General features: G+C 37.2%; 1 non-coding gene across 1 annotated transcript; it reads right to left on the bottom strand.

The window, feature by feature from the left end:
- Nucleotides 1-4617: 4617 nt before the first annotated feature.
- Trnan-guu (transfer RNA asparagine (anticodon GUU)) lies at nt 4618-4691 on the bottom strand. The gene has a single exon. It is a non-coding gene; the product is annotated as a tRNA-Asn (tRNA).
- Between the last annotated feature and the right edge of the window lie 4157 nt (nt 4692-8848).

Genomic DNA, 8848 nt, shown 5'->3' with positions numbered 1-8848 from the left:
GTATATCTAGTGCTAGTGAATGTAACAGGAGACAAAAAGTGGATTAAATACGACTGCAATGTGTGAAAAAGATCATGGTCCAACCGTGGTGAAACTCAACTAATGGTCAGAAGGTCAGGATTGATGCCTCGAAAGGTTATGCTGAGTGTTTGGTGGGATTGGATTTTGAATTACCACCCAATATTTCTTGTAAAGAGAAAGTACGTTCCACGGAAATCTGCACAAAAGCTGTTTTAAAACCCCAAAAAGTTAATTTACTGAATAAGCAGGCATCAGAGCGAATCTACAGCAAAATCTACATCATATTGATAACAATAAAATAAAAAATGCTTAACTTTTGTTTTTGCCATTTGTTTTTAATGTGGATACTTTAATACAAATCGCTAGATATCATTTGTTCATCTGCCCAACTGCTTCATGTCAACTACACAATAATTTTCCTAATAATCTTGACAGCATAAAGTGATACTACTACACACATAACTCATTCGCCCCTTCTTCCCAAAAAAAGATGTATGTTAACCACATGCTTGCTCTCTGCTATTACCGCTACTTACCTTCGCAACTCACTGTGCAGTTGTCCCCCACACTATTTGTAGCTATATGCCAGCGTTCGAACTTTTGCCCATAATTTCTGCCATAATCAGCAAAAGTACTTATATATCTAAAATACACATGCATACTATATACTGTCACCGATTTCTTTTGTTTCAAACCCAATGCTATTTTGTGCTCATATTCCCTTTTATTTTCATCGTTGCTACAACTTTCTGCATTACTTCCTCAATTGAGCGCGCCATCATTAAGTGTTCGGCCGCAAAAGTTTTCCTGCCTACTTGGCTATTTTCTTCTTCATTGCTTGCAGTTTTCTTTTGTACATTTTCGCTTTCATTACGCATTTCTATTACATTCAGCAAGCTCATGTACCTCATTTTTTCCAGCCATTATCGTGATTTTTTCATATTCCCGAAACTTGATTATGTTAACAGAAATGCCCAAATATTATTGGAAATATTCGCCAGCATAATGTTATGGTCTTCCTGGTTATTCCCTCTTCGTAACGTTTTGTCTCCGTGTTGGCTTCACTGAAGTCCTGTCGTTGTGCTACAACTTTGCTCATTTAACTCGGCCGGTTTCCTCGTACGCCCTTTTGGCGTAATATACTTTTATGCGCGCATTAATAAATACAATTACTAGAAAGTTGTGGCATAATTTGGCACATCACTGTCACTTGCACTGGTTTTGGAGAGTTGCACTTATCTATGTACAAGTTATTTGACACAGAGTAGTTGAGAGCGTGGTCAGAATCAGACAAAGGAGCTTCAGCAAAGAAAAAGGGGAAACTAACCTATAATTTCTTTGGCCTCAACAACCACGCCGTTAGGTCTGCTTTCTCCCGAATGGATACGGAAGCGATGCGTAGGGATCTGGTTTTGAACGACGACAGGAATATCTTCTGCCATCAAACAAGCAGTTTTCGCACACGCGAAATCACTCCCACATTGCTGTTGACAACCATAACATAGAAGTCGTAGATAATTTCGTCTATCTTGGAACCAGTATTAGTACCAACAACAATGTCAGCCTCGAAATCCAAAGCAAAATAACTCTTGCCAAGCGGTGCTACTTCGGGCTGAGTAGGCAGTTAAGAAGTAAAGACCTCTCTCGATGAACAAAACCTAAACTCTATAAGTCACTCATTATTTATGTCCTGTTATATGGTGTGGAGTCATCGACGTTGACAAAAACTGATGAGTCGACGTTACAAGTTTTCGAGAGAAAGGTTCTGCGGAAGATTTATGGTCCTTTGCGCATTGTCTACGGCGAATATCGAATTCGATGGAACGGTGAGCTATATGAGTTACACGACGACAATGACATAGTTGAGCGAATTAACAGATAGCGGCTAGGTTGGATATGTAAGGTCGTCCGAATGGATGAAAACACTCCAGTTCTAAAAGCATTCCACACAGTATCCGGCGGGGGAGGCAGAGAAAGAGGAAGATCGCAACTTCTTTGGAAAGACAAGGTAGAGAAGGACCTGGTTGCACTTGGTATCTCAAATTGGCGCCAAATTGCGAAAAGAAGAAGCGACTGGCAAGCGGTTGTTAACTCGGCTATGACCGCGTAAGAAGTGTCTGTGCAGGATGGAGTCATGTGAAGAAGTTCACGCAAGTGAGGAAAGTTCTCTGATCTCCATTCACTTGGGAATGGCCAGAAACGATTTATGGCTTAAGCATCTCACGACTTCCGTTCTTTGAGCAAATATCTTCTGGTTAACCAAAGAACATCCGTTTGAAGGCGAGTTAAAGTGGCAAGGCGAAACATCCCCTACACAGGGTTGTGTGCTGGGCTTGGGATCCGCCACATAAAAAAATGCCTCCATTGAACAACGAATCTAACCTACTTACTTGAAAAATGTTCGCCATGTAATTATAATACACATCATGTGTCATGGCTACGTATTTATTAAATTTTCTTCCAATAACTATCCCCTCCTCCGTATTTCTTGCCTAATCGCTACTATCAGTGCCGAGCATCGCATCAGTTGCAAAATTTCATTATTAACAAAATGTTACAAAATTTTCCTTGTAGTATCAAGCAAAAGTGAAAAGTTTTTCCTTAACGCTGCTCCCAAGATTTCGAGAAAGTGAAACGCATACAAAAATGGTTAAGCAAATTTGTGCTCCATAATGTCTAGGAAAAAGTTTTACGCTCCACTACTTTGCTTAAGTTTGCACGCTTTGTACTTGAGGAAAAAAAGAAACACTTTCGCAAAGCAGCTTGCGAGGACACTTATTACTGCTTATCGCCGAAAATTTTGTTGCTGATTGGTGTTTTTTTTTTGCTTTGCAACGTTGCTGCTTGAAGTTTCTGCTTGTATTATGTTTTTACGCCTCAAAATATGCTGCCAACTTTTGGGTTTTCGCTTTCGAACGCTTCTTGTTCAATTATGCGCCACTCGTTTCACCAGGAACGGATAATATGAGTATGGTTAGGAGCTGTAGTCAACTTGGCTTAACTCATTGCAGGCATGGCTCACACTCAGCCAACCTTTAGCTGTCGGTTGAGCAACAGCAAGTTCAGCTTTGTGTTTGCTGCGCTCTAATGATGGCATAATTAAGCGGTAATATTTTTTGTTTGATTGATTTTTGTTCGAAACACACTTTTACTTGCGTAACTTCTGAACTTCTTCATACTGCTTCATATAATTTTTTCGTTATTCTGTGTTTGTACAGTTGCTTGTTAGTATTGTTGATTTTTTCTAATTCATTAGACATTTTATTAAACGTTTTTTGTTCGAGTTGTTTGCTAATAGGTCAAAGTTATTAAATAATTGCAATTTCGATTATTATCAATTTACGGTACATATGTTTGCGCTTGGGAACTCTTTGTTGATTTACGCCTTCATTACTTTTACTTATTACTTAATTAATGTCTATGTTTACAAAAGTGCCGTTATGTTCAACTTTCACTTTTACGCTTTGTTTGTTTTATTGTTTGTTAATTGCACGATTTGTTTGATTTTATTAATGAATTTATGGCTCATTAATGACGGAAAGTTGATTCAGCAATGAACAATTTTTTTTGGTGGAGTTGAGGTCTTCGAATAAAGCCTTGCTAGATGAAGATAACTTACTCGAAATTAGCTTCGATAATATTTTCAGTGTGCATATTTATAGAACATCCTCTTTTATTTTGAGACACCCTTTCAACATATTTGTACATATCGCAGAATAACCTATCTAGAGAATTCTCATCTTGAGTTATATTGAGACCTTTAAGTTTGGTTTATGCTTTCTAAATATTATGAGAATTTACGGTTACATAGGTTTACGGGTTTCCAAAAGTCTAGTCTTTTTATTATCTTATTTAATTCTGCAATACCATCAGAATATTTTCCTTAACTTTCAAGTTGATCTGAGCAATAGTTTCGGAGATACAGTCTTGAGAACGAGTGCACTCGAGCTTAACTATGCTAAGTACCCCGTCTTTAAACGCGTTTTCTCGAAACTCTGTTTTTGAAGTCGGTTGGCATGATTTATCGAGAACTACTCAGCGGATTTTCATGAAATTTTACACAGTTCTTTGAGATACAGTTCTTAAAAACGCGGACGAAGGCTTTTTTTTGTAAAAATGTCTGCCTGCCTGCAATTTTCAGTTTATTTTTTCCTTCGTTCAAGTTCTAAGTTAAGGTTTCAACTAAAACACGTATTTTTTTACTTTAGATGATCCTGTAAGGAATTATTTTGCCAACGCGGGCGCATCTTTTTTCCGAGTGGTTACCGGAAATAGCGCCGCAATGGTCGAGTTTAAAATATTTTTTCAAAAACTTTCAGAATTTCTTCGTTAATAGTGTATGTTTGTAATAATGAAAAAATCGATTAAAATATTTCATTTCTTATATGAGAAAAAATTGTTGAAAAAAGGCTCCATGTAACCCATATAACTCCTTAATGTTAAGCCCGAGACTGTTTCTCCGATATCCGTTGTCTAAGAACCAATTTTTCAGCGTATACATTCTAATGTGTGTACATTTATTTCCCTAACATATTTCCGAAAATTAAAAAGAATGTAATAAAGTTAATTAAAAAACAATAAACCAAAAAAATTATTCGCCCCCGGGTGGGCTCGAACCACCAACCTTTCGGTTAACAGCCGAACGCGCTAGCCAATTGCGCCACGGAGGCGATGCGTTTTTATGGATTGAAAAAGCCAATTTTAAAAATGCTGTTAAGGGCAGAAAGTAAAAGTCAGCATAAATTATTTGTAGATTATCACGAGTTTCTAAAATAAACTGTTAATTATTTATGACTATTCTTGAAACTAATTAATATTGTTATTGTAACTAAGCGTAAAAAATTTGGTTTTGAATTTTGCGATGACAAAGTGCTTTGGAGATGGTTAAATAATGCCATCAATGGTTTAAATGTTTTGGCGTCATCGGCTTTAGTTGGCAAGACGAACCCTACAACGACTTGTAGTCGGCTCAGCTTGAGGAATATCAAACATTTTTTGTATTAGAATTGCACTCAGGCATAAATATGCAATGATTGACGTAATTATTTGATCGTCTCCAAGGGCCTTAATGAGATTGTTTCGACTCACTAAGGGTATTGTAGTTAAAGATCCGCGAAGTTTAGGAACAAGAAACAGCTGCTTGAAATAGTTGTTAGCGAACAACAATGGAATGGCGGCTTTCTCAGCAATATTTGGAGCGTTTTAAAACGGATAAAGTGAATTTTGTGCATTGATTCATCACTATGAATGAGACTTGGGTCTATCACCATGATCCTGAACCAAAACAAGAGGCTAAAGTGTGGTGTGAACCTGATTGTTCGGCTTCGAAGCGAGTTCGTGTCCGGAAATCGGCCAAGAAAATTATGGCATCAGTTTTTTTGGCATGCGAGAGGATTTTGTTTTATGGATTACTTGCAAATTAGTAAAAACAATTAATTCTGAATATTATTGCAAACTTTTGGACAAGTTGAGGGGAAAATTCGTGAAAAAGACCCGGTTTACAGAAGAAAATAATGCTTTTTTCATCGGGGCAATGCACCGTGTCACAAGAGCATTTTGACAAAGGCTAAAATCCATGAATCCACCGTATTCACCAGATTTGGCCCCAGCTAATTCCATTTGTTTCCAGAACTTAAAAACTTTATGCGTGGCAAGTCTTTTTCATTAAATGAAGAGATCATAACGTCTGTTAAAGCGTATTTTGTAGACTTTCTGGATTCTCACTTCAGGGATGGGATCCACAGATTGGCGGACCGTTGGAGCCAGTGTATTAATGTTCAGGGAGATTATATTGAAAAATAAAGTATATTTTGAATCATAAAATTATGTTTTTCCTATCAAACGACACCGTTAGTGTCTTTAGAGAGTGAATTGGATGTGAGTTTATGATATACGAGTATGTGCACAGCATGGCAAATAGGACTCATGCTGATCCAGACCTGTTAGTCTATGTAAATATTTTTTACACCGAAGTTTCTGCTACTTTTCTTATCCTACGATTTTTTTATGAAAAGTTGTTAATTCTTCCCACATATCTGTCTACACATTGATCTCTCCCTAATAATCTTTCAACTCTCTTCATTTTTAACATATCAACCTTGTTACCCTTAAACAATTTGAAAAAGTTTCGCAAAGAACCTTACGACCCTTAAAATCAACTTGCAAACATAACTTTTACAAATTACTTGAAGATACCGTTACAACATTTAAGTAAATAGAATAAAACTGAATAGAATTGCGATGCTTGTCGCCGTAAACTGTCAACCGTATTTCACAAGCAAATCAAAAAAATTAAAAATCATTTAGCACAACACACAATGCGCATGTGTTGGCATAACAAAATGTAATTTAATTTACAATTTTCATTCATTGTGCAAATCCAAAGACTTATGCCATGCAAGGACACATCCAAACTTATGTTGTGGAAGCAGGCGCCTTCGATTTGCTATGTAAATGCATATAATTCAACAAATTTCTGCTAAGCTCAGGCTGTGCGCTGGCATAGCAGCAGTTTGACCAGCCGTCTTAGCGCCATTGTCCATTTGGTACGCATAAGTTTTAAACAAGGATTTAGAGTTTATCCTTTTGTTGTATTTGGCTGTCAGCAGGATGCCAAACAATGGCAAGGCAAGCGGCACGACATGAGCCAAACACACCGCACGCCTTTCTAATTTGCATGTTTTCCCCTGCGTTCATACTGTTTATAACAACAACAATAAGATGGAAACTACAGCTAGAAAAGTAAGCATGTCTTGTCTGTCCGACGATTACGACAATGTTTTGCCAAGATTTTCCAAACATGCATAATTTATTTATAGTTAAGAAAATACGATGACTGTGACAGTGTGTGTGTTGTTGGGTTGAGTTTGCGAAATGCCGTAGGAAAGGTAAGGTTCGGTTCAAGAAAATTTGAGTGAAAACTTTTAATACGCTGCTGATTTGTGCTACAACTGTGCACCAACACACGGACGGTCAAAAACAAAATTTCGTTGTTGGCAAACTCGTCATCATCTACTTAGGCGACTCTTACATTTTAAGTAACCCAAATAGCAACAACAATAGTAAATTATTTTCTTGCATTTATAATAACAATAATAACGCAAGTGTATGAGTGGTGGACTGTTGCGAAAGAGGCACGAAAGGATATGCGTGTCCTAAGTAAGCAAAAGTCGGGTAACTCACTCCTTTCGCCGAAGCTCAAGGCTGTGAGGCGCTTGCTTCATGAAAATTCTAAGATAACATTTGTTTTCATTGTGTAGGGTATTTTTATTTTATCGTCTTCCACTTTGCATAACTTTCACTCATTTGCCGGGTTGATCCGGTCAGTTTTGTTTGTGTTTGTTTATTATTTTTTGCGTAACTTTTTCGTTTTAATCAAATTTGAATATTTCACTGCTTCACTTATGCTCGGTTACATTTTATTGTTTTTCTATTTGCTACAATGTGCTTGTTATTGTTGTTGGTTAGTGTTGTTCTTTCTCAAACTACAAGCTTCTGCATATATTTTTGTTGTTGCAAGTGTTGTTGCTTTTGTATTAATTTCATTTAGCTATCAATTTAGGAGCTCGCATTGTTTTGCCGTTACTTCACTTTGCCTTGCCACTCGTCTACACTCCCCGCTCACTCAAATATCTACTGCCTTGGCTTGTCATGGTGATCCCTTATCACTGCAGGATTAAGTCACAGCAGCAGGAGCAAAATCCGGTATCACATTGTCAGTTGTGCGTAAATGTCTTAAAAAGTCCAAAGTCTTAAGACAATCAAACGCATTTATATGGGAATTTGCTAATTTGAAACCCATATCAGTATTAATTAACATAGGAAAAAGTAAGGAATAATGTGGGGTGAGCGGTGTGTGCTCGGCTGCCGACTTGCCCTTGGTAAGAGTAGTAAAGTTTTGGAAGATACATATATTTCTAATTACATTAAAATTTGGATGAACAGATTGATTTGACCATGAAAACCCTTCATACCAAAAGCGGATAGGCCAACATACATACGTACGTCTATGAGTAGATCAAAAGAGACTACTGGCATAAGATTTTATGCAACTAAGACCGCATTCTTTATAAGACTTAGTCTGGACTGAAGTGAAGTGGCAATTACGGAATAAACGCCCTCTGAGATGAAATGATCTAGAAGCATATTCTACGCCGCTGATATACGAGTAAAAGTTCGAAAACTGTACGTTATCTTCCAGATTGAGTTCAGGGTCAAGATTATGTTGACCGAACTGAAGCAGGGTAATATAAATTGCGAAGATATAAAATCATAAAATTAGTCAAAATAATAAATAACACTGCATAGTAAGTATCTATCATCATTCAGCACCAAATTGCAGCATTAAATGAGACTCTACCAGAGAAAAAGCCAGTTACCATAGGTTATTCTCGGACCCTCAGCTATTGTCATATAGAAAGAAAGCTAATACTTATATAGTTATTGTTTGAAAAACTCTCGCTATAATAGGCCAATTGAAAAGTCCTTAGGAAAATACCATATTTTGACAAATTCTTTTTTTTTATTCTAAATAGCTCCCTTCAAGAGTGATACCGATTATAGCGACACTCCAAATTTTCGATATATTTTTTGGTAGTACGATTAGTCTTTTGCTTCAAAACAGACCTCAGTTTCGGCGATCATGCTTTCATTCGATGAAAATTTCTTACCAGCGGGCATTGTCTTGAAGCCTGAGGACAGGAAATAGTCACTGGGGGCCAGATCTGGACGACCTTGACCTCTTCAAGCTGAATGTTTTGATCTTGCGAATTCCTATCCTACATTCATGGAGACCATTATAATTGCCGATTAGACATGGGTTTATGAG

Source organism: Bactrocera dorsalis, chromosome 3, assembly GCF_023373825.1.
Source record: "Bactrocera dorsalis isolate Fly_Bdor chromosome 3, ASM2337382v1, whole genome shotgun sequence".
Classification (NCBI taxonomy): domain Eukaryota; kingdom Metazoa; phylum Arthropoda; class Insecta; order Diptera; family Tephritidae; genus Bactrocera; species Bactrocera dorsalis.
The sequence above is the reverse complement of the archived record's forward strand: the minus strand, read 5'-3'. Positions and strand labels throughout refer to the sequence as shown.